The following is a 27879-nucleotide window of genomic DNA, read 5'->3' as shown; positions in this document are numbered from 1 at the left end:
GTGGTTCTCTCAGCACGCAGCTGGAGATCTGAGAACCGGCAGACTGCCTCCTCAAGTGGGTCCCTGACCCCTGACCCCCGAGCAGCCTAACTGGGAGGCACCCCCCACCAGGGGCAGACTGACACCTCACACGGCCAGCCAGGTACTCCAACAGACCTGCAGCTGAGGGTCCTGTCTGTTAGAAGGAAAACCAACAGAAAGGACATTCACACCAAAAACCCATCTGTACATCACCATCATCAAAGACCAAAAGTAGATAAAACCACGAAGATGGGGAAAAAACAGAGCAGAAAAACTGGAAACTCTAAAAAGCACAGTACCTCTCCTCCTCCAAAGGAACGCAGTTCCTCACCAGCAACGGAACAAAGCTGGACGGAGAATGACTTTGACGAGCTGAGAGAAGAAGGCTTCAGACGATCAAATTACTCCGAGCTACGGGAGGATATTCAAACCAAAGGCAAAGAAGTTGAAAACTTTGAAAAAAATTTAGAAGAATGTATAACTAGAATAACCAATACAGAGAAGTGCTTGAAGGAGCTGATGGAGCTGAAAACCAAGGCTCGAGAACTACGTGAAGAATGCAGAAGCCTCAGGAGCCGATGCGATCAAATGGAAGAAAGGGTATCAGCCATGGAAGATGAAATGAATGAAATGAAGCGAGAAGGGAAGTTTAGAGAAAAAAGAATAAAAAGAAACGAGCAAAGCCTCCAAGAAATGTGGGACTATGTGAAAAGACCAAATCTACATCTGATTGGTGTACCTGAAAGTGACGGGAAGAATGGAACCAAGTTGGAAAACACTCTGCAGGATATTATCCAGGAGAACTTCCCCAATCTAGCAAGGCAGGCCAACATTCAGATTCAGGAAATACAGAGAACGCCACAAAGATACTCCATGAGAAGAGCAACTCCAAGACACATAATTGTCAGATTCACCAAAGTTGAAATGAAGGAAAGAATGTTAAGGGCAGCCAGAGAGAAAGGTCGGGTTACCCTCAAAGGGAAGCCCATCAGACTAACAGCGGATCTCTCGGCAGAAACCCTACAAGCCAGAAGAGAGTGGGGGCCAATATTCAACATTCTTAAAGAAAAGAATTTTCAACCCAGAATTTCATATCCAGCCAAACTAAGCTTCATAAGTGAAGGAGAAATAAAATACTTTACAGACAAGCAAATGCTGAGAGATTTTCTCACCACCAGGCCTGCCCTAAAAGAGCTCCTGAACGAAGCGCTAAACATGGAAAGGTACAACCGGTACCAGCCACTGCAAAATCATGCCAAAATGTAAAGACCATCGAGACTAGGAAGAGACTGCATCAACTAATGAGCAAAATAACCAGCTAACATCATAATGACAGGATCAAATTCACACATAACAATATTAACTTTAAATGTAAATGGACTAAATGCTCCAATTAAAAGACACAGACTGGCAAATTGGATAAAAACTCAAGACCCATCAGTGTGCTGTATTCAGGAAACCCATCTCACGTGCAGAGACACACATAGGCTCAAAATAAAAGGATGGAGGAAGATCTATCAAGCAAATGGAAAACAAAAAAAGGCAGGGGTTGCAATCCTAGTCTCTGATAAAACAGACTTTAAACCAACAAAGATCAAAAGAGACAAAGAAGGCCATTACATAATGGTAAAGGGATTAATTCAACAAGAAGAGCTAACTATCCTAAATATATATGCACCCAATACAGGAGCACCCAGATTCATAAAGCAAGTCCTGAGTGACCTACATAGAGACTTAGAGTCCCACACATTAATAATGGGAGACTTTAACACCCCACTGTCAACATTAGACAGATCAACGAGACAGAAAGCCAACAAGGATACCCAGGAATTGAACTCAGCTCTGCACCAAGCAGACCTAATAGACATCTACAGAACTCTCCACCCCAAATCAACAGAATATACATTTTTTTCAGCACCACACCACACCTACTCCAAAAATGACCACATACTTGGAAGTAAAGCTCTCCTCAGTAAATGTAAAAGAACAGAAATTATAACAAACTATCTCTCAGATCACAGTGCAATCAAACTAGAACTCAGGATTAAGAATCTCACTCAAAACCGCTCAACTACATGGAAACTGAACAACCTGCTCCTGAATGACTACTGGGTACATAACGAAATGAAGGCAGAAATAAAGATGTTCTTTGAAACCAACGAGAACCAAGACACAACATACCAGAATCTCTGGGATGCATTCAAAGCAGTGTGTAGAGGGAAATTTATAGCACTGAATGCCCATAAGAGAAAGCAGGAAAGATCCAAATTGACACCCTAACATCACAATTAAAAGAACTAGAAAAGCAAGAGCAAACACATTCAAAAGCTAGCAGAAGGCAAGAAATAACTAAAATCAGAGCAGAACTGAAGGAAATAGAGACACAAAAAACCCTTCAAAAAATTAATGAATCCAGGAGCTGGTTTTTTGAAGGGATCAACAAAATTGATAGACTGCTAGCAAGATTAATAAAGAAAAAAAGAGAGAAGAATCAAATAGATGCAATAAAAAATGATAAAGGGGATATCACCACCGATCCCACAGAAATACAAACTACCATCAGAGAATACTACAAACACCTCTATGCAAATAAACTAGAAAATCTAGAAGAAATGGATAAATTCCTCAACACATACACCCTCCCAAGACTAAACCAGGAAGAAGTTGAATCTCTGAATAGACCAATAACAGGAGCTGAAATTGTGGCAATAATCAATAGCTTACCAACCAAAAAAAGTCCAGGACCAGATGGGTTTGCAGCTGAATTCTACCAGAGGTGCAAGGAGGAACTGGTACCATTCCTTCTGAAACTATTCCAATCAATAGAAAAAGAGGGAATCCTCCCTAACTCATTTGATGAGGCCAGCAACATCCTGATACCAAAGCCGGGCAGAGACACAACCAAAAAAGAGAATTTTAGACCAATATCCTTGATGAACATTGATGCAAAAATCCTCAATAAAATACTGGCAAACAGAATCCAGCAGCACATCAAAAAGCTTATCCACCATGATCAAGTAGGCTTCATCCCTGGGATGCAAGGCTGGTTCAATATACGCAAATCAATAAATGTAATCCAGCATATAAACAGAACCAATGACAAAAACCACATGATTATCTCAATAGATGCAGAAAAGGCCTTTGACAAAATTCAACAACCCTTCATGCTAAAAACTCTCAATAAATTAGGTATTGATGGGATGTATCTCAAAATAATAAGAGCTATCTATGACAAACCCACAGCCAATATCATACTGAATGGGCAAAAACTGGAAGCATTCCCTTTGAAAACTAGCACGAGACAGGGATGCTCTCTCTCACCACTTCTATTCAACATAGTGTTGGAAGTTCTGGCCAGGGCAATTAGGCAGGAGAAGGAAATAAAGGGTATTCAATTAGGAAAAGAGGAAGTCAAATTGTCCCTGTTTGCAGACGACATGATTGTATATCTAGAAAACCCCATTGTCTCAGCCCAAAATCTCCTTAAGCTGATAAGCAACTTCAGCAAAGTCTCAGGCTACAAAATCAATGTACAAAAATCACAAGCATTCTTATACACCAATAACAGACAGAGAGCCAAATCATGAGTGAACTCCCATTCACAATTGCTTCAAACAGAATAAAATACCTAGGAATCCAACTTACAAGGGATGTGAAGGACCTCTTCAAGGAGAACTACAAACCACTGCTCAAGGAAATAAAAGAGGATACAAAGAAATGGAAGAACATTCCATGCTCATGGGTAGGAAGAATCAATCTCGTGAAAATGGCCATCCTTCCCAAGGTAATTTACAGATTCAATGCCATCCCCATCAAGCTACCAATGAGTTTCTTCACAGAATTGGAAAAAACGACTTTAAAGTTCATATGGAACCAAAAAAGAGCCTGCATCGCCAAGTCAATCCTAAGCCAAAAGAACAAAGCTGGAGGCATCACACTACCTGACTTCAAACTATACTACAAGGCTACAGTAACCAAAACAGCATGGTACTGGTACCAAAACAGAGATATAGATCAATGGAACAGAACAGAGCCGTCAGAAATAATGCCACATATCTACAACTATCTGATCTTTGACAAACCTGAGAAAAACAAGTAATGGGGAAAGGATTCCCTATTTAATAAATGGTGCTGGGAAAACTGGCTAGCCATATGTAGAAAGCTGAAACTGGATCCCTTCCTTACACCTTATACAAAAATCAATTCAAGATGGATTAAAGACTTAAACGTTAGATCTAAAACCATAAAAACCCTAGAAGAAAACCTAGGCATTACCATTCAGGACATAGGCATGGGCAAGGACTTCATGTCTAAAACACCAAAAGCAATGGCAACAAAAGCCAAAATTGACAAATGGGATCTAATTCAACTAAAGAGCTTCTGCACAGCAAAAGGAAACTACCATCAGAGTGAACAGGCAACCTACAAAATGGGAGAAAATTTTCGCAACCTACTCATCTGACAAAGGGCTAATATCCAGAATCTACAATGAACTCCAACAAATTTACAAGAAAAAAACAAACAACCCCATCAAAAAGTGGGCAAAGGACATGAACAGACACTTCTCAAAAGAAGACATTTATGCAGCCACAAAACACATGAAAAAATGCTCACCATCACTGGCCATCAGAGAAATGCAAATCAAAACCACAATGAGATACCATCGCATACCAGTTAGAATGGCAGTCATTAAAAAGTCAGGAAACAACAGGTGCTGGAGAGGATGTGGAGAAATAGGAACACTTTTACACTGTTGGTGGGACTGTAAACTAGTTCAACCCTTGTGGAAGTCAGTGTGGCGATTCCTCAGGGATCTAGAACTAGAAATTCCATTTGACCCAGCCATCCCATTACTGGGTATATACCCAAAGGACTATAAATCATGCTGCTATAAAGACACATGCACACGTATGTTTATTGTGGCATTATTCACAATAGCAAAGACTTGGAACCAACCCAAATGTCCAACAATGATAGACTGGATTAAGAAAATGTGGCACATATACACCATGGAATACTGTGCAGCCATAAAAAATGATGAGTTCATGTCCTTTGTAGGGACATGGATGAAACTGGAAATCATCATTCTCAGTAAACTATCACAAGAACAAAAAACCAAACACTGCATATTCTCACTCATAGATGGGAATTGAACAATGAGAACACATGGACACAGGAAGGGGAACATCACACTCTGGGGACTGTTGTGGGGTGGGGGGAGGGGGGAGGGATAGCATTGGGAGATATACCTAATGCTAGATGACGAGTTAGTGGGTGCAGTGCACCAGCATGGCACACGTATACATATGTAACTAACCTGCACATTGCGCACATGTACCATAAAACCTAAAGTATAATAATAATAAAAAACAAAAACAAAAACAAAAACAAAAAAAAAAGAATTTTGGCAATTCCAGGTCATGCAGATTTTTTAAGGAATTCTACTAATATCTCTTGGAGGGCTTTTCGTACACATCTGTAGGCTCTTTCAACCCTTGAGTGTCATTGATAGTGCCCCAAATAATTCCAATAGATGCTCTCAGAAGACCTAAGGCAAGAGAAGAAAAAATAATGAAGAAGAAAGATAAGTTGTAAAAGATCAGAGAGGGAAGAGGGAGTGAGGATAGTGAGATATATTTGGAGAGGAAGCTCCAAGACCATTCTGTAACACCAAAGTTGGTGACCTGTGTTCCAAAAAGTCAGAAAAATATATTATTTTAATAAAGAACAGATGGTCTAATATGTGGATGTGGGCTGGTCAAATATGTGAATCCTTGGTCAAATGCATACATCAGCAGCATCTGACTTATAAATTATTGCCCTTTGCATTTAAAGATGACCTGTATCATGACTTTTGATCTCTATTGGCAAATGGCTGTCTTTAGCATGCTGCCTCCATGTGAAAGCTCTGATTTTGCAGTGAAAACCACTACTAGAAGATTTTTTTAGATTTTTTTCATATAAGACTGTGCTTCTGGTATTCTCGGCTCAAATCCTTATGAGAAACAGCCATCCTATCCCCTAAGGTCTGCTGCCACTCATCAACACTGTCTCAGTTGTGTTTGAGGTGAGCATCCTTTAAAAATCATTTCTATACTTTTCATTGTCCCATTTATTTTTCCTGATCATCTTTTATTTTGCAGATTTTCTGCCCCTCTATATATCTGCCAGTAGCCTGGTTTTGTTAGAGGAGTTTAGTGTGGGTGTTCTTCTGTTAGAGTTCTAGGTGATGCTGATTAAACTATGCAAGAAGACAGTTAGCATCCAAGTCTGATAGTAAAATAAAAGGATAGGCATGGTCACTCTACCTGTCAGCACCCTTTTACATTACAGATGCTCCTTGACTTACAATGGGGTTACATCCCAATAAACCCATTATAAGTTGAAAATATTGTAAGTTAAAAATGCATTTAATATACCTAACCTAGCAAACATCACAGCTTAGTCTAGCCTACTACTTTAAATGTGCTCAGAACATTTACATTAGCCTACAGTTGGGCAAAATCACCTAACACAAAACCCATTTTATAATAAAGTATTGAATATCTTTTTTTTTCTTTTTTTTATTATTATACTTTAAGTTTTAGGGAACATGTGCACAACGTGCAGGTTTGTTACATATGTATACATGTGCCATGTTGGTGTGCTGCACCCATTAACTCATCATTTAGCATTAGGTATATCTCCTAATGCTATCCCTTCCCCCTACCCCCACCCCACAACAGTCCCCAGTGTGTGATGTTCCCCTTCCTGTGTCATGTGTTCTCATTGTTCAATTCCCACCTATGAGTGAGAACATGCGGTGTTTGGTTTTCTGTCCTTGCCATAGTTTCCTGAGAATGATGGTTTCCACCTTCATCCATGTCCCTACAAAGTATTGAATATCTTATGCAATTTATTGAACACTGTACTGAAAGTGAAAAACAGAATGGCTCTCTGCTGCTGCCTGGCATGTCAAGAAAGTGTTGTACCACATATTGCTAGCCTCGGAAAATATCAAAATTCAAAATTTGAAGTAGTATTTCTGTTGAATGATGTTGCTTTCGCACCATTGTGAAGTTGAAAAATCGTAAGTCAAACCATCATATGTCAAGGACCATCTGTACATTCAAGCCCTACAGGAACATTAACTTTCCTTGAATTTACTTTTGCATTCTGTGCACTTTGTGCCTTTGCTCCAGCAATCCCTTTTGCCTGAAATGTTCTCTCTTTTCACTTCCTCTCCTCTGTGTTCTACTTATTCTCTCTCTCTCTCTCTTTTTTTTTTTGAGACGGAGTCTCACTCTGTCACACAGGCTGGAGTGCAGTGGTGCGATCTCGGCTCACTGCAACCTCTGCCCCCTGAGCTCAAGCAATTCCTCCTGCCTCAGCTGCCTGAGTAGCTGGGACTACAGATGCGTGCCACTAAGCCTGTCTAATTTTTTTTATTTTTTGTAGAAACGTGGTTTCGCCATTTTGCCCAGGCTGACCTCAAACCCCTGGACTTAAGTGATCCTCCTGCCTTGGCCTCCCAAAGTGTTGGGATTACCTGCAGCAGCCACTGCGCCCGGCCTGCCCTACTTATTCTTTAAGAATGAGCTCAAACATAACTTACTAAAGAGGTCACCCCTCCCCAGAGAATTAGTCATTTCTTTTGTTTTTTAAAAAAATATTTTATTTTTAATTAACAAATAAAAGTTGTATATATTTAATGACATGATGTTTTGAAATATGCATAAATTGTGGAGTAACTAAATTGAGCTAATTAACATATGTATTACATCACATACTTAACATATTTTGTGGTGAGAACACTTAAAATGTACTCTCAGTGATTTTCAAGAATACAATACATTATTATTAACCATAGTCACCATGTTTTACAATAGATCTCTTGAATTTAGTCGTCCTTTCTAATTGAAATTTTGCACCCTTTGACCATAATATCCTCAACTCCTCATCCCCCAACCACTTCCTGGTAACCACCATTCTACTCTGTTTCTGTGAGTTTAATTTTTGTAGATTCCACATATAAGTGAGATCATGTGGTATTTGTCTTTCTGTGCCTGGCTTATTTCACTTAACATAATGTTCTCCACTTTCATCCATGTTGTTGGCAAATGACAAGATTTCTTTCCTTTTAAATGCTGAATAGAATTCTTTTGTATGTATTTTCCTTATTTTCTTTATTCATCTGTTGATGGAAACTTAGGTTGATTCCACATCTTGGGTATTATGAATAGTGCTGCAATGAACATGGAAGTGTAGCTACCTGTTTGGACATACTGAATTTATTTCCTTTGGATGTACACCTAAAGGTGGGATTGCTAGGTCATATGGTAGTTCTATTTTTAATTTTATGAGGAACCTCCATACTCTTTTCCATAATGGCTGTACTAATTTATATTACCACCAACAATGTGCAAGCACTCCCTTTTCTCCAAATTCTCACTAACACATGTTATCTTTCATCTTTTTGATAATAGCCATTCTGTCAGGTGTGGGATGATAACTCATTGTGGTTTTATTTGCATTTCACTGATAATTAGTAACATTGAGCATCTTTTCACATACCTGTTGGCTATCAGAATGTCTTCTTTTGAGAAATGTCTATTCAGGTCCTTTGTCCATTTTTAAAATCGGGTTATTTTCCTGCTATTGAATTGAATTCCTTACATATTTTGGATAGTAATTCCTTATCAGATAAATGGTTTGCAAATGTTTTCTCCCATTCTGTAGGTTGTCCCTTCAGTCTGTTGTTTCCTTTGCTTTGCAGAAGCTTTTTAGATTGATGTATATCCTATTTGTCTATTTTTGTTTTTGTTGTGTGCTTTTGGGGTCCTATCCCTAAAATCATTGCCCAGACCAGTGTCATGGTACCTTTTTTCTTTGTTTTGTTTTTCTTTTTTAATTATACTTTAAGTTCTGGGATACATGTGCAGAACGTGCAGGTTTGTTACATAGGTATACACGTGCCATGGTGGTTTGCTGCACCCATCAACCTGTCATCTGCATTAGGTATTTCTCCTCCTCTACCCTCCCACCCCCTGACAGGCCCCAGTGTGTGATGTTCCCCTCCCTGTGTCCATGTGCTCTCATTGTTCAACTCCCACTTATGAGTGAGAACATGCAGTGTTTGGTTTTCTGTTCCTGTGTTAGTTTGCTGAGAAGGATGCTTTCCAGCTTCATCCATGTCCCTGCAAAAGACATGAACTCATCCTTTTTTATGGCTGCATACTATTCCATTATATTTATGTGCCACATTTTCTTTATCCAGTCTTATCATTGATGGGCATTTGGATTGGTTCCAAGTCTTTGTGATTGTGAATAGTGCTGCAATAAACATACGTGTGCATGTGTTTTATATTAGAATGATTTATAATCCTTTGGGTATATACCCAGTAATGAGATTGCTGGGTCAAATGGTATTTCTGGTCGTAGATCCTTGAGGAATCGCCACACTGTCTTCCACAATAGTTGAACTAATTTACATTCCCACCAGCAGTGTGAAAGCGTTCCTGTTTCTCCACATCCTCTCCAGCATCTTTTGTTTCCTGACTTTTTAATGATCACCGTTCTAACTGGTGTGAAATGGTATCTCATTGTGGTTTTGATTTGCATTTCTCTAATGACTGGTGATGATGAGCTTTTTTTCATATGTTTGTTGGCCACATAAATGTCTTCTTTTGAGAAGTGCCTGTTCATATCCTTTGCCCACTTTTTGATGGAGTTGTTTGTTTTCATTCTTGTAAATTTGTTTAAGTTCCTTGTAGATTCTGGGTATCAGCCCTTTGTCAGATGGATAGATTGCAAAATTTTTCTCCCATTCTGTAGGTTGCCTGTTCACTCTGATGATAGTTTCTTTTGCTATGCAGAAGCTCTTTAGTTTAGTTAGATCTCATTTGTCAATTTTGGCTTTTGTTGCCATTGTTTTTAGTGTTTCAGTCATGAATGGTATTGCCTAGGTTTTCTTCTAGGGTTTTTATGGTTTTAGGTCTTATGTTTAAGTCTTTAATCCATCTTGAGTTAATTTTTGTATTAGGTGTAAGGAAGGGGTCCAATTTCGGTTTTCTGCATATGGCTAGCCAGTTTTTCCAATACCATTTATTAAATAGGGAATCCTTTCCCCTTTGCTTGTTTTTGTCAGGTTTGTCAACAATCAGATTGTTGTAGATATGTGGCATTATTTCTGAGGTCTCTGTTCTGTTCCATTGGTCTGTATATCTGTTTTGGTACCAGTACCATGCTGTTTTAGTTACTGTAGCCTTGTAGCATAGTTTGACATCAGGTAGCATGATGCCTCCAGCTTTGTTCTTTTTGCTTAGGATTGTCTTTGCTATATGGGCTCTTTTTTTGTTCCATATGAAATTTTAAGTAGGTTTTTCTAATTCCATGCAGAAAGTCAATGGTAGCTTGATGGTGATAATATTAAATCTGTAAATTACTTTGGGCAGTATGGCCATTTTCATGATATTGATTCCTCCTATCCATGAGCACGGGATGTTTTTCCATTTCTTTGTGTCCTCTCTTATTTGCTTGAGCAGTGGTTTGTAGTTCTCCTTGAAGAGTCCCTTGTAAGTTGTATTCCTAGGTATTTTATTCTCTTTGTAGCAATTGTGAATGGGAGTTCACTCATGATTTGGCTGTCTGTCTATTATTGGTGTATAGGAATGCTTGTGATTTTTGCACGTTAATTTTGTATCCTGAGACCTTGCGGAAATTGCTTATCAGTTTAAGGAGATTTGGGGCTGAGACGATGGGGTTTTCTAAATATACAATCATGTCATCTGCAAACAGAGACAATTTGACTTCCTGTCTTCCTATTTGAATACCCTTTATTTCTTTCTCTTGCCTGATTGCCCTGGCCAGAACTTCCAATACTATGTTGAATAGAAGTGGTGAGAGAGGGCATCCTTGTCTTGTGCCAGTTTTCAAAGGGAATGCTTCCAGCTTCTGCCCATTCAGTATGATATTGGCTGTGGTTTTTTCATAAATAGCTCTTACTATTTTGAAATATGTTCCATCAGTACCTAGTTTATTGATAATTTTTAGCATGACGGGGTGTTGAATTTTATGGAAGACCTTTTCTGCATCTATTGAGATAATCGTGTCGTTTTTGTCATTGGTTCCGTTTATGTGATGGATTACATTTATTGATTTGCGTGTATTGAACCAGCCTTGCATCCAAGGATGAAGCCAACTTGATTGTGGTAGGTAAGCTTTTTGATGTGCTGCTGGATTCGGTTGGCCAGTATTTTATTGAGGATTTTCGCATCAATGTTCATCAGGGATATTGGCCTGAAATTTTCTTTTTTTTGTTGTGTCTCTGCCAGGTTTTGGTATCAGGATGATACTGGCCTCATAAAATGAGTTAGGGGGGAGTCCCTTTCTTCCTATTGTTTGGAATAGTTACAGAAGCAATGGTACCAGCTCCTCTTTGTACCTCTGGTAGAATTTGGCTGTGAATCTGTCTGGTTCTGGGCTTTTTTTGGTTGGTAGGTTATTAATTACTGCCTCAATTTCAGAACTTGTTATTGGTCTATTCAGGGATTTGACTTCTTCCTGGTTTAGTCTTGGGAGGGTTTATGTGTTCAGGAATGTATCCATTTGTTCTAGATTTTCCAATTTATTTGCATAGAGGTGTTTATACTATTCTCTGATGGTAGTTTGTATTTCTGTGGGATCAGTGGTGATCTCCCCTTTATCAGTTTTATTGTGTCTATTTGATTCTTTTCTCCTTTCTTCTTTATTAGCCTGGATAGTAGTCTATCTATTTTGTTAATCTTTTCAAAAAATCAGCTCCTGGATTCATTGATTTTCTTTTTGAAGGGTTTTTCGTGTCTGTATCTCCTTCAGTTCTGCCCTGATCTTAGTTATTTCTTGTCTTCTGCTAGCTTTTGAATTTGTTTGCTCTTGCTGCTTTAGTTCTTTTAATTGTGATGTTAGAGTTTCAATTCTACATCTTTCCCACTTTCTCCTGTGGGCATTTAGTGTGTAAATTTCTCTCTAAACACTGCTTTAGCTGTGTCCCAGAGATTCTAGTACATTGTGTCTTTGTTCTCACTGGTGTCAAAGTACTTATTTATTTCTGCCTTAATTTTGTTATTTACCTAGTAGTCTTTCAGGAGCAGATTGTTCAGTTTCCATGTGCGGTTTTGAGTGAGTTTCTTAATCCTGAGTTCTAATTTGATTGCATTGTTGTCTGAGAGACTGTTATGATTTCTGTTCTTTTGCATTTGCTGAGGAGTATTTTACTTCCAATTATGTGGTCAATTTTAGAATAAGTATGATGTGGTGCTGAGAAGAATGTATATTCTGTTGATTTGGGCTGGAGAGTTCTGTAGATGTCTAATAGGTCTGCTTGGTCCAGAGCTGAGTTCAAGTCCTGGATATCCTTATTAATTTTCTGTCTCGTTGATCTCTCTAATATTGACAGTGGGGTGTTAAAATCTCCCACTATTATTTTGTGGGAGTCTAAGTCTCTTTGTGGGTATCTAAGAACTTGCTTTATGAATCTGGGTGCTCCTGTATTGGGTGCATATATATTTAGGATAGTTAGCTCTTCTTGTTGCATTGATCCCTTTATGTAATGCTCTTTGTCTTTTTTGGTCGTTGTTGGTTTAAAGGCTGTTTTATCAGAGAATAGGATTGCAACCCCTGCTTTTTTGTTTGTTTGTTTTTGTTTTTGTTTTTTGCTTTCCATTTGCTTGGTAAATATTCCTCCATCCCTTTATTTTGAGCCTGTGTGTGTCTTTGCACGTCAGATGGGTCTCCTGATTACAGCACACCGGTGGGTCTTGACTCTATCCAATTTGCCAGTCCCAATTTGCTAATTGGGACATTTAGCCCATTTATATTTAAGGTTAATATTGTTATGTGTGAATTTGATCCTGTCATGATGATGCTAGCTGGTTATTTTGCCCATTAGTTGATGCAGTGTCTTCATAGTGTTGATGGTCTTTGTGATTAGGTATGTTTTTGCAGTGGCTGGTACCTGTTTTTCCTTTCCATATTTAGTGCTTCCTTCAGGAGCTCTTGTAAGGCAGGCCTGGTGGTGACCAAACCTCTCAGTATTTGCTTGTCTTTAAAGGATTTTATTTCTCCTTCACTTATGAAGCTTAGTTTCGGTGGATATGAAATTCTGGGATGAAAATTCTTTTGTTTAAAAATGTTGAATATTGCCCCTCATTCTCTTCTGGCTTATAGAGTTTCTGCAGAGATCTGCTGTTAGTCTGATGGGCTTCCCTTTTTGGGTAACCTGACCTTTCTCTCTGGCTACCCTTAACATTTTTTCCTTCATTTCAACCTTGGTGAATCTGATGATTATATGTCTTAGGGTTGCTCTTCTCGAGGAGTATCTTTGTGGTGTTTTCTGTATTTCCTGAATTTAAGTGTTGGCCTGTCTTGCTAGGTTGGAGAAGTTCTCCTGAATAATATCCTGAAGAGTGTTTTGCAACGTGGTTCCATTGTTCCCGTCACTTTCAGGTACACCAATCAAACATAGGTTTGGTCTTTTTCACATAGTCCCATATTTCTTGGAAGCTTTATTCATTCCTTTTCATTCTTTTTTCTCTAATCTGTCTTCACGCTTTATTTCATTAAGTTGATCTTCGATCTCTGATGTCCTTTCTTCCTCTTGATCGACTCGGCTATTGATACTTGTATATGCTTCATGATGTTCTCATGCTGTGTTTTTCAGCTCCATCAGGTCATTTATGTTCTTCTCTAAACTGGTTATTCTAGTTAGCAATTCCTCTAACCTTTTTTTTCAAGGTTCTTAGCTTCTTTGCATTGGGTTAGAACATGCTCCTTTAGCTCGGAGGAGTTTGTTATTATCCACCTTCTGAAGCCTACTTCTGTCAGTTCATCAAACTCATTCCCTGTCCAGTTTTGTTCTCTGCTGGCCAGGAGTTGTGATCTTTTGAAGGAGAAGAGGCATTCTGGTTTTTGGAATTTTCAGACTTTTTGCACTGGTTTTTCCTCATCTTCATGGATTTATCTACCTTTGATCTTTGATGTTGGTGACCATCAGATGGGGTTTCTGTGTGGAGGTCCTTTTTGTTGATGTTGATGCTATTCCTTTCTGTTTGTTAGTTTTCCTTCTAACAGTCAGGCCCCTCTGCTGCAGGTCTGCTGGAGTTTGCTGGAGGTCCACTCGAGACCCTTTTTGCCTGAGTATCACCAGCAGAGGCTGCAGAACAGCAAAGATTGCTGCCTCTTTTTTCCTTTTGAAGCTTTACCCCAGAGGGTCACCCAACAGATGCCAGCCAGAGCTCTCCTGTATGAGGTGTCTGTCGACCCCTGCTGGGAGGTATCTCCTAGTCAGGAGGCAAAGAGGTCAGGGACCCATTTGAGGAGGCAGTCTGTCTCTTAGCAGAGCTCGAGCGCTGTGCTGGGAGATCCACTGCTGTCTTCAGAGCCAGCAGGCAGGAACATTTAAGTCTGCTGAAGCTGTGCCCACAGCCGCCCCTTCCCGCAGGTGCTCTGTCCCAGGGAGATGGGAGTTTTATCTATAATCCCCTGACTGGGGCTGCTGCCTTTCTTTCAGATATGCCTTTCCTAGAGAGGAGGAAGCTAGAGAGGCAGCCTGGCTACAGTGGCTTTGCTGAGCTGCCATGGGCTCCACCCCATTTGAACTTCCTGGTGGCTTTGTTTATACTGTGAGGGGAAAACCACCTACTCAAGTCTCAGTAATTGCGGATGTCCCTCTCTCCACCAAGCTCGAGCATGCAAGGTCAACTTCAGACTGCTGTGCTAGCAGCGAGAATTTCAAGCCAGTGGATCTTAGCTTGCTGGGCTCCATGGGGGTGGGATCCACTGAGCTAGACCACTTGGCTCCCTAGCTTCAACCTCCTTTCCAGGGGAGTGAACGGTTTTGTCTTGCTGGCGTTCCACGCACCACTGGGGTATGAAAACAAAACTGCAGCTAGTTTGGTGTCTGCCCAAACGGCTGCCCAGTTTTGTGCTTGAAACCCTGGGTCCTGGTGGTGTAGGCACCCGAGGGAATCTTTTGGTCTGTGGGTTGTGAAGACCGTGGGAAAAGCATAGTATCTGGGTCGAATTCACCGTTCCTTATGGCACAGTCCCTCATGGCTTCCCTTGGCTAGGGGAGGGAGTTCCCTGACCCCTTGAGCTTCCTGCATGAGGTGATGCCCCACCCTACTTCAGCCCACCTTTCTTGGGCTGTGCCCACTGTCTAACCAGTCCCAATGAGATGAGCCAGATACCTCAGTTGGAAGTGAAGAAATCACCCGCCTTCTGCGTTGATCTTGCTGGGAGCTGCAGACCAGAGCTGTTCCTATTCACCCATCTTTCCAGCCACCACCTTTCTTCATTTTCTTATAGTGGTGTTACAGCTTTAGGTCTTACATTTAAGTCCCTAATCCATATTGCGTTGATTTTTGTATATGTGTAAGATAAGGTTTAATGTCATTCTTCTGAATGTGCATATACAGTTTTCCCAGCACCATTTATTGAAGAGACTATCCTTTCTCCGTGTGTGTTCTTAGCACCTTTGTTGAAAATCAATTGACTTTAAAGGAATGGATTTATTTCTAAGCTCTCTATTTTGTTCCATTGGTGTATGTATCTGTTGTTATGCCAGTGTAGGTTGAGTATCCCTTATCTAAAATGCTTGGGACCAGAAGTGTTTCAGATTTTGGGATTTTTCAGATTTTGGAATATTTGCATTATACCTACTGGTTAAGCATTCGTAATTCAAAAATCTGAAATCTGAAATACTCCAATGAGCATTTTCTTTTAGTGTCATGTCACTGCTCAAAAAATTTTGGATTTTGGAGTGTTTTAGATTTCAGAATTTCAGATTAGGGATACTCAACCTATGCTCTTTTAGTTACTATTGTAGTATATTTTGAAGTCAGGTAGTGTGCTGCCCCTAACTTTGTTCTTTTTGCTCAGGATGTTTTATTTGGGGTCTTTTGTGGTTCCGCACAAATTTCAGGATTGATTTTTTGATTTTTGTGAAAAATGTCAGTGAAATTTTGATAGGGATTGCATTTACTCTGTAGATTGCCTTGGTAATATGAACATTTTAAGAATGTTAATTATTTTAATCCACAAACATGGGATATCTTTCCATTTATTTGTTTCTTCATTTCTTTCGTTTACATTCATGGTAATTATTGATAAGTAAGAATTAACTACTGTCATTTTGTTCATTGTCTTCTGGTTGTTTTGCAGATCCATTGTTCCTTTCTTCCTCTCTTGCCATCTTCTTTTGTGATGAAGTGATTTCCTTTAGTGGTATGCTTTGAATCTCATTTCTGAAGGACAGCTTTGCTGTGTAAAATTTATTCTTAGTTGCTAGTTTTCTTTTTTCTTTAACTCTTTAAATATATTATGCTGCTGTCTCCTGGCCTGTAACGTTTCTGCTGAGAAAGCCACTGCTAGCCTTACTGAATTTCCCTTATATGTGATTTGCCTCTTTTCTCTTATTGCTTTCGGGATGCCCTCTTTGTCTTGGCTTTTTGACAGTTTGATTATATGCCTGAGTATAGTCTTTTGTGGATTGAATCTGATTTGAGACTTTTGATCTTCTTTTACCTGGCTATTTATATCTTTTCCCAGATTTGGAAAGTTTTCTACTATTTTATTTAAAAAATAAGCTTTATTCCCCTTTGTCATCTTTCTCTTCTACTTTAATTCCTATAACTCTAATGTTTGCTCTATTGATGCTACCCCATAAATCCTGTGAGCTCGCATCCTTTATTTTCATTCTTTTTTTTCCTCTTACTGTATATTTTCAAATAACCTGCCTTCAGGTTCACACATTCTCCTGCCTGATCAAGCCTGCTGTTGACTCTCTGTATTGCATTTTTCATTTAATTCATTGTATTTTTCAGCTCCAGAATTTGTTTGTTTGTTTGTTTGTTTTAATAATTTCAATCTCTGCTAAATGTTTTAGTTTCTCATTTTGGTCATTTATTGTTTTTTTATTTCAATGAATTGTTTCTCTGTATGTTTTGTAAGTTTGCTAAGCTTTCTTAAAACAATTTGACTTATTTGTCAGGCATATTATAAATCTTTATATCTTTAGAGTTGGTTACTGGAGCTTTATTTTGTTCTTTTGGTGGGATTGTATTTCCTTGATCATTATTGATATTTTTGGATTGGTATCTGCACATTTAAAAAACTATGGGCTTATTCTAGTTTTGTAAACTGGCTTCGTTTCCAAAAGCCCTTCACTAGTCAGTCCATTTAGAGATTCTGGGAAGACCATTTGGTGTGATCCACAGGCAGACTTGCTCTTGGAGTCTTTGAGCAGGCTGGCCTGGTGCCTGGGTCAGCAGGTGGATGGACCTAGTGCCTGGCTGGTTGGGGTTGAGCCTGGAGTCTGGATTCACTGTGGCGTATCTGTTGATTGAGTCTGCTTGAATAAACCTGGAGCCTAAGTCCATTAGGGTGGAACTGGAAACTGTATCCTTGGAGGCTGGCCTAAAGCCTGAGTCCCAGGGGCTGGCTTGGTGCTGGGCTGGGCCTTGTACCTGAGTCTGCAGGGGCTAGCCAGGTGCTGGGATGGGCCTGGCATCTGGGTCCACTGGGATGAGCCCGAAGCCTGAGTCCTTGAGAGCTGATCTGGCACTGTGGTGAGCCTAGTACCTGCGACCACTCATGTAGGCATATAGCCTGAATTCACAGGGACTGGCCTAGAGCCTGAGTCGGCAGGGGTGGTTCTAGAGCCTTGGTCCATTGGAGGCTGTCCTGGAACCAGGATCTACTGGTGTGGGCAGTACCCTGGGTTTTCTGAAGCAGGCCTGGTCCCTAAGGCTGCTGAAGCCTTGGGTAACAGAGACTAGCCTTGAACCTGAGGCTAGTCTGGTGCTGGGGCAATCATAGAGCTTAGGTGTGCAAGGGCCAGCCTGGTTCCTGGAGCTAGTGGAGATGGTTTGCAACGTGGGACTGTGGGGCTGGCCTGAAGCCTGGGTCTGTCAGGGCTGGCCCAGTGCTTGGGTCTACTGGGATAGGCCTGGACCCTTTGTCTGTTGGGGCAGGCCTGGACCATGGGTTTGCTGAAGAAGCAGTGAGCCACAGGGACAGGCCTGGATGGTGGGCCCACAGGGACTTGGCCTGGCATTGGGCAGGCCTAAAGCCTATGTTCATGGGGTCTAGCCTAGTGCCTGAGGTCAGGGTGCTGACCTGACATTGGGGCAGGCATGAAACCTAAGACTACATGGGCCTGCTTAGCTGTGGGTTAGTCTGAAGCCTGGAATAGGCCTGGAGTCTGAGGCTTCAGGGGCTGGCCTGGCACTGGGCAGTCCTAGAGGCTATATCCAGGAGTGTTGGCCTGATGAATAGGACTGTGGGGGCTGACCTGGTGCTATGGTGGGCCTGAAGCCTAGGGCCATCATGGCCAGCCTGGTGCTGGGGGCAGTCTGAAGTCTGGGGCTACTGAGGCTGGCCTAGCCCTGGGGTGGACCTGGAGACTAAGTCTACATGTCCTGACTGGATATTGAGTCTGTGGGAGCTATCCTGATGCCATGGTGGGCTTAGAGCTTCAGTCTGTGAGTACCAGCCTAAAGTCTGGGTCCATGGGAGCCTGCCCAGCAGTGGGATTTACTGAGGCAGCCTGGTGTTGGGGTCCAAGGTAACGTCTGGTGCTCACTTCCCTCCTCTTCTACCAAGCAGAGGGTATCTTTCCATACTGTGCCGCGTGGGGTTGGGAGAGGGATTGACGTGGGTAGTATAAAACTGTCTGTCTTACACTCTTCAGTGTATCATTTCTTATTTCTGAGCTCCATCAAAGTGCTGTCATCTCTCACCTGGTTTCCTTCACTCTTGTGTAGGTATTTTTGCGTGTAGATAGTTGTTCAAATTGATGTTTCTATGGGGAGAGGAGTGCAAGAAGCTCTAGTCCACCATTTTGCTCAGGTCTTTCCACTTTCAATCATCTTGCTCCATATTTTGGTGCTTTTTAAGTATGTATCACGTTGTATTATTGCTCCTTGTCTACATCTTTTCTGCAGATACACACACACACACACACACACACACACACACACAACACACATTTTGTAACCTTCTTGGGGGTGAAGACTTACCTTTAACTTGTAATAAAAATGTACCCCTTTCCTAATTGTAACTATGACTAAATTGTTCTACCCACAATTTTAATACATAAAGAATGAGAAGAGGGAGACAAATCTAAGGAGGGACTTAATTGTGGATGATAAAACAAACTTTGTTTTTTCCCAGTCCAAGTGATATAAAGCTTACTTTGGGGAGAATAAAAAAACATCGATCTTGGACATATGCTGTGGCCTTGTTTAAAGGACCATGAAAGAGTGAATTTTCATTGTCACCCCAGTAGAATCCAGTACTATAGTAGTGACACCAAATTTGGCAAATGTGGAACTAGCATCGTTACTTTAGGTAGTATACTGTAAACTTTCTTCATGACAGTGTTATAAATGCTATCTGAAGTGGATATGCCAGCATTAACACTTGTTAAAATTGTAGTGACTGGTTCATTGTGTTTTCAACAGCTGCACATAAATCAACTCCTCCTCTGTAATGGAGCAGCTAGTGCAGCTACCAACAAAGATGAAACAAACTGTAATTTTCTGATATCTTCACGTAAGTAAAGCAGTATGTCTCTGTTAATAAACTTAATAAAACTCTCATGAACATTGTCATTTGCTGCATTTGTCACCTTTATCACTATTTCTTGTTGCTCAATAGGAACATAACAGAAACTCACTTCCAGGCCAGAGGATCTTGAAGAAAATATTGACCAGACTTTGTAATTAAAAATAACTAAAAACGTATTGGTCTTTATATCACATACAAGGGCAATTAGTAGCCTACCATAAATGTGCATTCTATGATGTACTAAGAAAGATATAAAATTAGTAGATTAGTCTCTAGTTCTGTGAAGTGAGAGACAATATACAAAATGAACATCTATACATTTCATAGCTCAATAAGATGATAAAGACTGAAAATGCTTGGAGAATATAAATTAAGGAGAGGTCCTTATGATATAGGGTTATTCTCAAAAGGATTTTTTAGTCTTGCTAGGCTATTTGCTATCCCACCCAAATCATGTTTGCCAGAGTTTGGGATCTACCCCTTCCTGCTACAATCAGTAACAATCTCTGTCAGCTTTACAAATGTTACAGATTTTGAAATTTCTTTCCAACGCTGCATATGCCCTCCTTTGAACCTAATTGGTGGTATTTTTGTACACATTTTTAATTCCAGTTTTATGGCTAAATATTGGAACTTGCTTTCTGAATAATTCAGTTACCAAAAATACCTTCTAACCCATTCACATATACAACTCACCTATCCATATTTTATGCCATTTACCTTTATATCCCAAGATTAGAAGGGGCTATGTAAAGAAGTCTTAGTTTTTGTTGTCTTAGCTCTTTAAAAAACAGGTGAGGAAGGTAAGAGACACCAAATGTTTCCTAGAAAATGAGGTCACAGCTTTTGCTAACATACTAATGTACTTCCTGTATTTGCACAAAGCACTTAATCACCAACATACTATATATTTTACCTATTTATTTTGTTTCTTTTCTGTGTCTGCTACTAGAATGTGAGCTCCATGAAGGCCTGGAGTTTTGTCTGTTTTGTTCACTGCTGTCTTTCAAGAACCTAGCATGTAGTAATTGCTCAATAAATGTTAATTGAATAAAATGAAAGTCATCCAAGGTTTATTTGATCAGTTTAAGCTCAGGTATCTAGGGCAACTACAAGTAAGACAGAATGAGTGAAAGTCAACTCATTTTTACTGAGTATTTTTGCTATGTATCAGATTATCTGTTGACTATGCTTTGCTCGAATTGTTTCATATAAGTTCCACAAAGCTCTGTGAAGTAGATAATATCCTCATTTACGGACAAAGAAATCAATGTTCGAGGAGTTAATTTTCTTCCAAAGCTGCACAGTCAGCAAGTGGCAGGGCAGGATTGTCATACTAGACAGTTTGACTCCAGAGCCCTTCTTACTCTACTATTCTGGTTGTTTGAAAAGGCCAGAGAAGCATTTAACCGTAACACAACCTATTGCCACTTAAGCTGTACTGTAAGGGAATCCTATATTTTCAAGCAGGGCTATATGGTACTCACCTTGGTTAAGGAAAGACTTTAGACTAAAATGAATAATTTTAGATGGCACCTATAGAGAGAATATAAGTCCCCAACTGCTTCCATGAGGAGTCCTGCCAGTAAGAAGACTGGGGTCTAGTGCTGGATCTGCCATTAATTAGCTGTGACTTCTAGTAAAATGGCAGCAGTGGTGGGGAGGAAGAGACAGCAGTTAGACTAGGTGACTGCCAAGTTCCCTGCCAACTCTGAAACTTCTTTTTCTCTGCCTGTGAATGAAAGGCATAACAAGAGGCATTGTTGATTTTCATGTTGGGAAGTCAAATGCCTTTCCAAATTTTAATCTGCTTTTCCATGCAACCTTACTGAAAGGTCCCTCCCCAACAAAATAATAATGATAAGCAGTTCATCATTTTAGAGCAACCATATGAATTTTTTTACCAACTTTTTTCCAAACTTTATAACAGCTGGACATTGAATATCTTATTCTTTCAGCTCATGGGCCTTATGTCACCAAAATAGTTGGCTAAATTTATTTTCACAATGGCATTTTGCTTCCTTATTGGAAAGTAAATGACCTTATCAGCTACTTTGGAATGCAGCTATAGGGCTGTTTGCAAATGAGTAAAATTAGGTCAAGTGTAGTTAGGAGAAGTAGCATGCTATATTCATTCACTCAGTTCAACAAATACTAATTGAATACCCATATGTGTTAGGCACTGTACTATGTGCTAGAACACTAAAATTGGAGTCCTGAGACCAGTTTAACGCTTAATGAACTCTATCAAGCCAATTAACCTTTTTAAACCTCAGTTTTCTCATTTTTTTAAAAAGTAATAATAATACCTACTTTAACCCCCAGAGTTATAAAAATTAAACATGAAATGATATGAAATACCTTTGTAAATATGAAATGATATGAAACATCTTTGTAACTGTAGAGTGCTATTTGGTGTTGATAGTTTTCATCTTGGACTCCATGTGAGGGAATCTAATTAATGAGGTTATTTTAGTCCTTGAGCCCCATTAGGCTGCTTCAGAATAAATATCATGAATGTGAAATCTGATTGAATGATCAGCATAAAGCCCTTAGTGAGTCAGTGGTAATTCTAGAAGGAGAACTTAAGCTATAATAATGATAAAAGTTACATTTTAGTACATCTTGCTGATTTGGAAAATTTTTTTTAAAAAAATTCTTATGATGCATTGTTAATATTTTAGCATTCTATTGTCCACTCATTATCCTTCTTTTGTGCAAGAATTTATGGAAATATTTATGCAGTTATGCAGTCCTTATTCATTTGCTTTAATTTCTTCTGCTAGTACATAGTATTAAATTTATTTGAATTTGTTAAGTAGAAGATGCTTTTTCAGTAAGTCAGAGGTACAAATTCTCAGTCACACATGGCAGTATTAACAGTAATAATGTTCTGTAACAGTAAAAGGTTTGAATGTAGTTAAAAAAAAAGTGCTCTAGGCTGCCAGTGTAGCAGCCTGCAATTTTTTCCTTTTCCCCTAGCAAAGGTTAAGTATCAGCCAAACTTTGTACACTAGAGCAAGCGTTTTTCTGGTTCTATCATCTGTGATTCGTAGCATCCTTTGTTTAAATGATAATGCACTCTGAGACCACACCTTGCCCAGTCTGGTAGAAGCAATCTCTTGCAAACAGATCCAAGTATTTCTATGTGAACTCTACTAGTTGAGCATACCACTGCAGTTGATGTACAGCAAATTATGGATTACTTGTTTCTGATAAAATTACTTGTTTCCTTATAGTAAAGACTTGGGAATAAATACTTCCAATCTGGGTTTCCTCTCATCCTCTTCAGCTGCGAGCAGGAACAATCATTGCCATCACAGAGTCGAACTTTGCTTTTGACATTGACATTTTTTCCTAAATAAAGGAGACAGTAACTCCATTCACTATGTCTGCCTCAGTTCCATGCTTCTAATGAAGTGAGAATAAGTGATAGAAAGAGATCGAGTTGATACCAGGGCAATGTAGCCAGAGGACCATTGTAAAATGTGTCCCAGCATGTATTGAGTGTCTATGGATATGACATATGGTGGTGTGTAAATGTGCATGTGTACCCATGATTGTGCCAGGGGTGAGGATGAGTGTTGAGCAGACAAGATGCCATTAGCTTAGGAAAAAGAAACTGTACTTACACATGGCTTGAAAGCAATTTTTAAAACAAAAAGGAACACAGGTAGAGAATAGAATGGGCAGCCAGTGTGGCATGGTCACAAGGAATACTTTGTTACTGATACTATCTCAGACATTTTCCCTAGGAAGTTATTTCTCTAATTTAGGAATCCTGGACTGTTATTCCCTGCCATTCCACCACATTCAGCTTAAATGTTCTTCTGGACTCGGTAACTGTTTTTCCTTTATTCTTGGCATTATTTGTTGAAAGAACATTTCTGAAAATATGGAAAAGCAGTTTTGAAGTCCAAAAGCTGCCTTGAAACCATCACTGTGATGGTGTTTTAGTCTGTTCAGACTGCTATAACAAAATACTGAGTAATTTATAAACAGAAATTTATTGCATACATTTTAGAAGCTGAGAAGTCCAAGATGAAAGTGCCAGCAGATCTGGCACCTGGTGAGGGCTTTCTGCTTCATATATGGTACCTTGTATGTGTCCTCACATGGTGGAAGGGACAAACTCCCTCAGGCCCCTTTCATAAGGACACTAATCCCATTCATGTAGGATGTCAACCTAATCACCCCTCAAACACCCCATGTCTTAATAACATCACCCTTGGGGGTTAGGTTTCAACCTATGAATTTTGGGTAACAGGGAACAGAAACATTGAGACCATAGTTAAGTGGAATGGGCAAAGTTTTACCAGGAAGTGTGAGATCTCTGCGAATTGAGATATTAATGGCTTATGCACCAAGGAAGATACCAGGATTCAGAAAATTGAGTTGAGAAATGAATCTGGATCTGGATAAAATAGTTATAACAGGAAGCTTGTTAAAAATTGACATGAATTCTAAAGGTAAGATCACCTTTTTAGTGGTAGGGGACAAAGAGTATTTTTGTGCAGTGGCCCCACTACATCAAGTAATGGGAAGGAAGAGAAGGAAGAAAGTTTTAAAGAAAAACCAAAAAGAAGCCTTTTAGGTGAATGAGATGGAACAGCTGAAGTCTGGTATCTGCATTGAGAGGGAAGAAGAGATACTAGTGCAGTTGTCAGCAACCTCTTATAATGTTCAGGACTCCTACAAAGGTTAATAACATCTTTGGGTGCCCAAGACAAGGGAAATAATGGAGTGTCAAGAGAGGCTACTAATAGTGTTCCAAGTGCCAAAGTTTAGACATCACTTCTTGCCCCCATTTCCTATAAACGAGGACTTAGAGACAAACTGCAATTCTGTGGCAGTTCTGTGTTTAAGACACTAAATATAAGTATAGAATGATGGGTCTAAGCCAGAAGGTTAGAGGTTTGAGGTTTAAGTCAAGTCTTGATTATTCAGGAGCTCATTATCTGGTTTGTAGGTTATCCATACCCTTGGTATTCTTTATTCTCCATTCTGCTGCCTCACTTTCGGTAATTTTACTGCTCATTAATTCTTTTACCAGAGGGTAGGCAGGGAAGGAATAGGAGAATGATGCTTCTATCAGCCAATTTTGCTACCTGTTAGTGCTCTGGTGGAGATTCTGATGGGGAAGGAGGCAGAAACTATGGGCCAAAATGAGAGGTTTGGGGTCCATATGAATTTCACTTTTCTTCATGATCTCTATCCTCTGTGAAAAGGTGAATTCATTGTATAGCTTTTGGAAAAAAATACAATTCATTTCTTTTTATTTTCAGATCCTTTTATCACAACGTTATGCTAGAAAATACACTATACCAAGCAAACTTCTATCCGTCCCTAGGGAGGGGTATGTTAAAGTATTTGATGTGGCAGTTTCAGTAATATGCTGTGGAATTTTTTGGTAGTAGTCAGCATTTTTCTTTTTCTTTTGAATTACCTATAACAACTTTTTAATTCATTAACCCTCTTATATATGTTTGGCTTCTCCCAAAGTTATTCCAGCTCCTATCTGTAATCCCTTTTGCTGGGATGACTGGGCTGTGTTCCATTTAATTCATTTTCTTGCTCCAACACTAATTATTTGGGGTTGGTAATTAAGCCACATATGTCACTTTCTGGCTTATTTATAAAGTACAGATCTAATCATGTTATAATACATGTTTTTGAAATGTAAAAGCTTTTAAATATGGGTGAATTGACTTGGATCACTAAGGGCTGTCTTTTGTGGTAGTCCAGGAAGCAATGGAAGTGACATGTATTTTAACAAAATATATGTGTGTAATATAGCCTGTGGTTTACTTACAGCGAGGAAGAAAGAAGCCAGAGGCTTAGAAAAATCAGTTAACAAAATCCCAGGTAATCTTGAAGATGAGGCCTAGAAAGATGAAGAAATGCAACTGTGTTTAATAAACTATTTTCAAAACAAAGCATTTAATTCTGTTTTGTAGAATTAAATATTAAATGATAATAAAAATCAGAAGACCCTCTATGATTTTATAAATTATTCACTTTTAAAAATATTACATGATCCAACAAATATTTTGCACCAAATATGCATAAAGCCCATATTCTTATATTTTAGAAGGAGTCTAGAAACCACAGAAATGTTCCATAAGTAATACCCATTCATGCCTTCATTATTTGTGAATTAAAAATGTATCATGGCATAACGGGCTCCATCCTTGCAGAACTACAAGGAATTCTAATACAGACAAAATATTTTTACCATTGCTTTTGTTTATTTAAATACTAACTTTTTGAGCTTAATCAATGTTCAGTTTGGAAGGATTACAGTAAGGCCCAGTTTGCTTGAAAGAAGTCTCTTGTCCAGAATTGCCTGCTTAGCATGATGGTTTCCTCACTTCTTGTTTTTAATAAATCATTTCTAAATAATTAACTAGGCAATAGTACAAACTGAAACAATGGATTAGTTCTTCATGGCTCCTAGTAATGATTAAAAATGCAACTCTCCTGTTGACTAGGACCCCTAATAGAGAGAAGCCTGATCCCTGGAGTGTTAATTGGGAGACCAAACTCTGTCACTGGCTTGCTGTGGAACTTTAAACAAGTCACTTTAGCGTCTCTGAGCTTTAAAATTCCGTATTTTAACTCTGTAATAATGCCTTCTCTGGTCACCTCACAAGGTAGCTGTGAGGTGGATGTGAAGGAGAGTTGAAAGGATAACAGCAGTCTCTGAATATAAATTATTGTTGTTAAAATAATAAAGTCAAGCATTTGTTTAGTCATAGCACTAAATGAATGCTGCTTCTTTGGCAGCTGCTTCATGTTTATCTGCACCTTTTCTGTAAACCCCAACTTCTCACTGTATCAAGCAAGACAATACATTTGGTGATACAGTTCACCTCTATGCCGAAGGGCAGAAGCAACCGTTTTTAAAAAAAAATAGTGTAGCTTGCTAGAGGATATCTGGGAAGCAGCAACAGATAAATTGCCATTTTGAGCCAAATCATTTTGTTGACCACAAGGCAGAACAGCAGCAAGCTCAGATGGGAGAACTGTAGTCATTATCCAAAGGTCAGATTTGATAAGCAGACTCTGCTATTTCTTCCTCTAACTCCCATATGTCTGGAGGGGCATGTGGGCAGGGGGAGCCAGAAATCTCACTGTCAAAAAAGTATTTAAGTTATTTTCTGCAAATAGAACTGATTATATTCTGTATAGGATAACAGGATCCCCTGTCTTCAAGGAGTTCATAGTCTAGGGAAGTAAAGCAGCAGCAGGAGCTTCAGGTAGAGTCTACCTTTGACTTTTTGCTTGCCTCAAAGTAGCCATTCCGTAAATGTCATTTGGATGATTGGATGAATGAATGAATGAACGAGTAGAGAGATGTGTAATGAATGAACAATGAAATCTGAAAGGTAATTCTTAGAGTTTCTATTTGGAAAATTGGAGGTGATAACTTGAAAACATTTGACAATGTATCTACTTCCATTAGAAATTTACCGGAAATTCAGATCATAGGTGAGGAATAAGTTTATTATATTTATTAATTTGTATAGAAAATAAAACTGAAAATTAAGAATTTCATCTCTTTTATGTACAGTTATGCTCCAAATGAATTACGATATTATGAAGTTATGTTATATTGAATAATTTATCATAATATATTTTTAATTAATTTTATTTGTTCCTCATCAGGACATCTTAAAGGTAACATTTACACTTTTTCTTTAATCAGTGGTGGGCCACGGATCAGTAAAAACATTTATCTCAACACAACCCTGCAGGCAACATGGTACAGGAGGAAAGATTTGTAGCCGAAAAATCTAGATTCCAGCTTCTCCACATATTCACATTATAACCTTTTGGAAATACAGAAGCTTCTCTGAGCTACAGTTTCCTTATTTACAAGCCAACAACATTAATACCTTTCCCCTTCCCCCACCATAAGGATATTGTGGAAGCACTTGCTAAGCTGTGTTATTCTAGGATGATGTCAGATATTGTTAAGACAGTAGTTAGAAATAATGTGCAAGCACGCCAAGACTTTGGTTTCTGGCATTCTGGTGTAGAGTGTGGCGTGCAGTCCCTGACCATTGGCCACCACCATAAGAATATTCAACTTAAAGATAGTTATGTGAAAGATTCCCAAAGTTGCCATTAAACAAACTGTATTGAACATAGTGGTTGGATAGATTGTAAGGAACCATTTTAGACGCCATTTTGATTGTACTATTCATTTGAAGACATCTCCAGACTTCACTTATATTTGCCAATCCAAATGGTATATACTATACATTG

At 39.2% G+C, this 27879-nt stretch overlaps 1 protein-coding gene across 10 annotated transcripts in view; it reads left to right on the top strand.

Moving 5' to 3' along the window:
- ENOX2 (ecto-NOX disulfide-thiol exchanger 2) overlaps positions 1 to 27879 on the top strand; it is a 278132-nt gene that overhangs the window by 79047 nt on the left and 171206 nt on the right. The window lies entirely within an intron of this gene.

Source organism: Pongo pygmaeus, chromosome X, assembly GCF_028885625.2.
Source record: "Pongo pygmaeus isolate AG05252 chromosome X, NHGRI_mPonPyg2-v2.0_pri, whole genome shotgun sequence".
NCBI lineage: Eukaryota > Metazoa > Chordata > Mammalia > Primates > Hominidae > Pongo > Pongo pygmaeus.
Note: the sequence above shows the minus strand (reverse complement) of the source record. Positions and strands in the feature narration are given on the sequence as shown.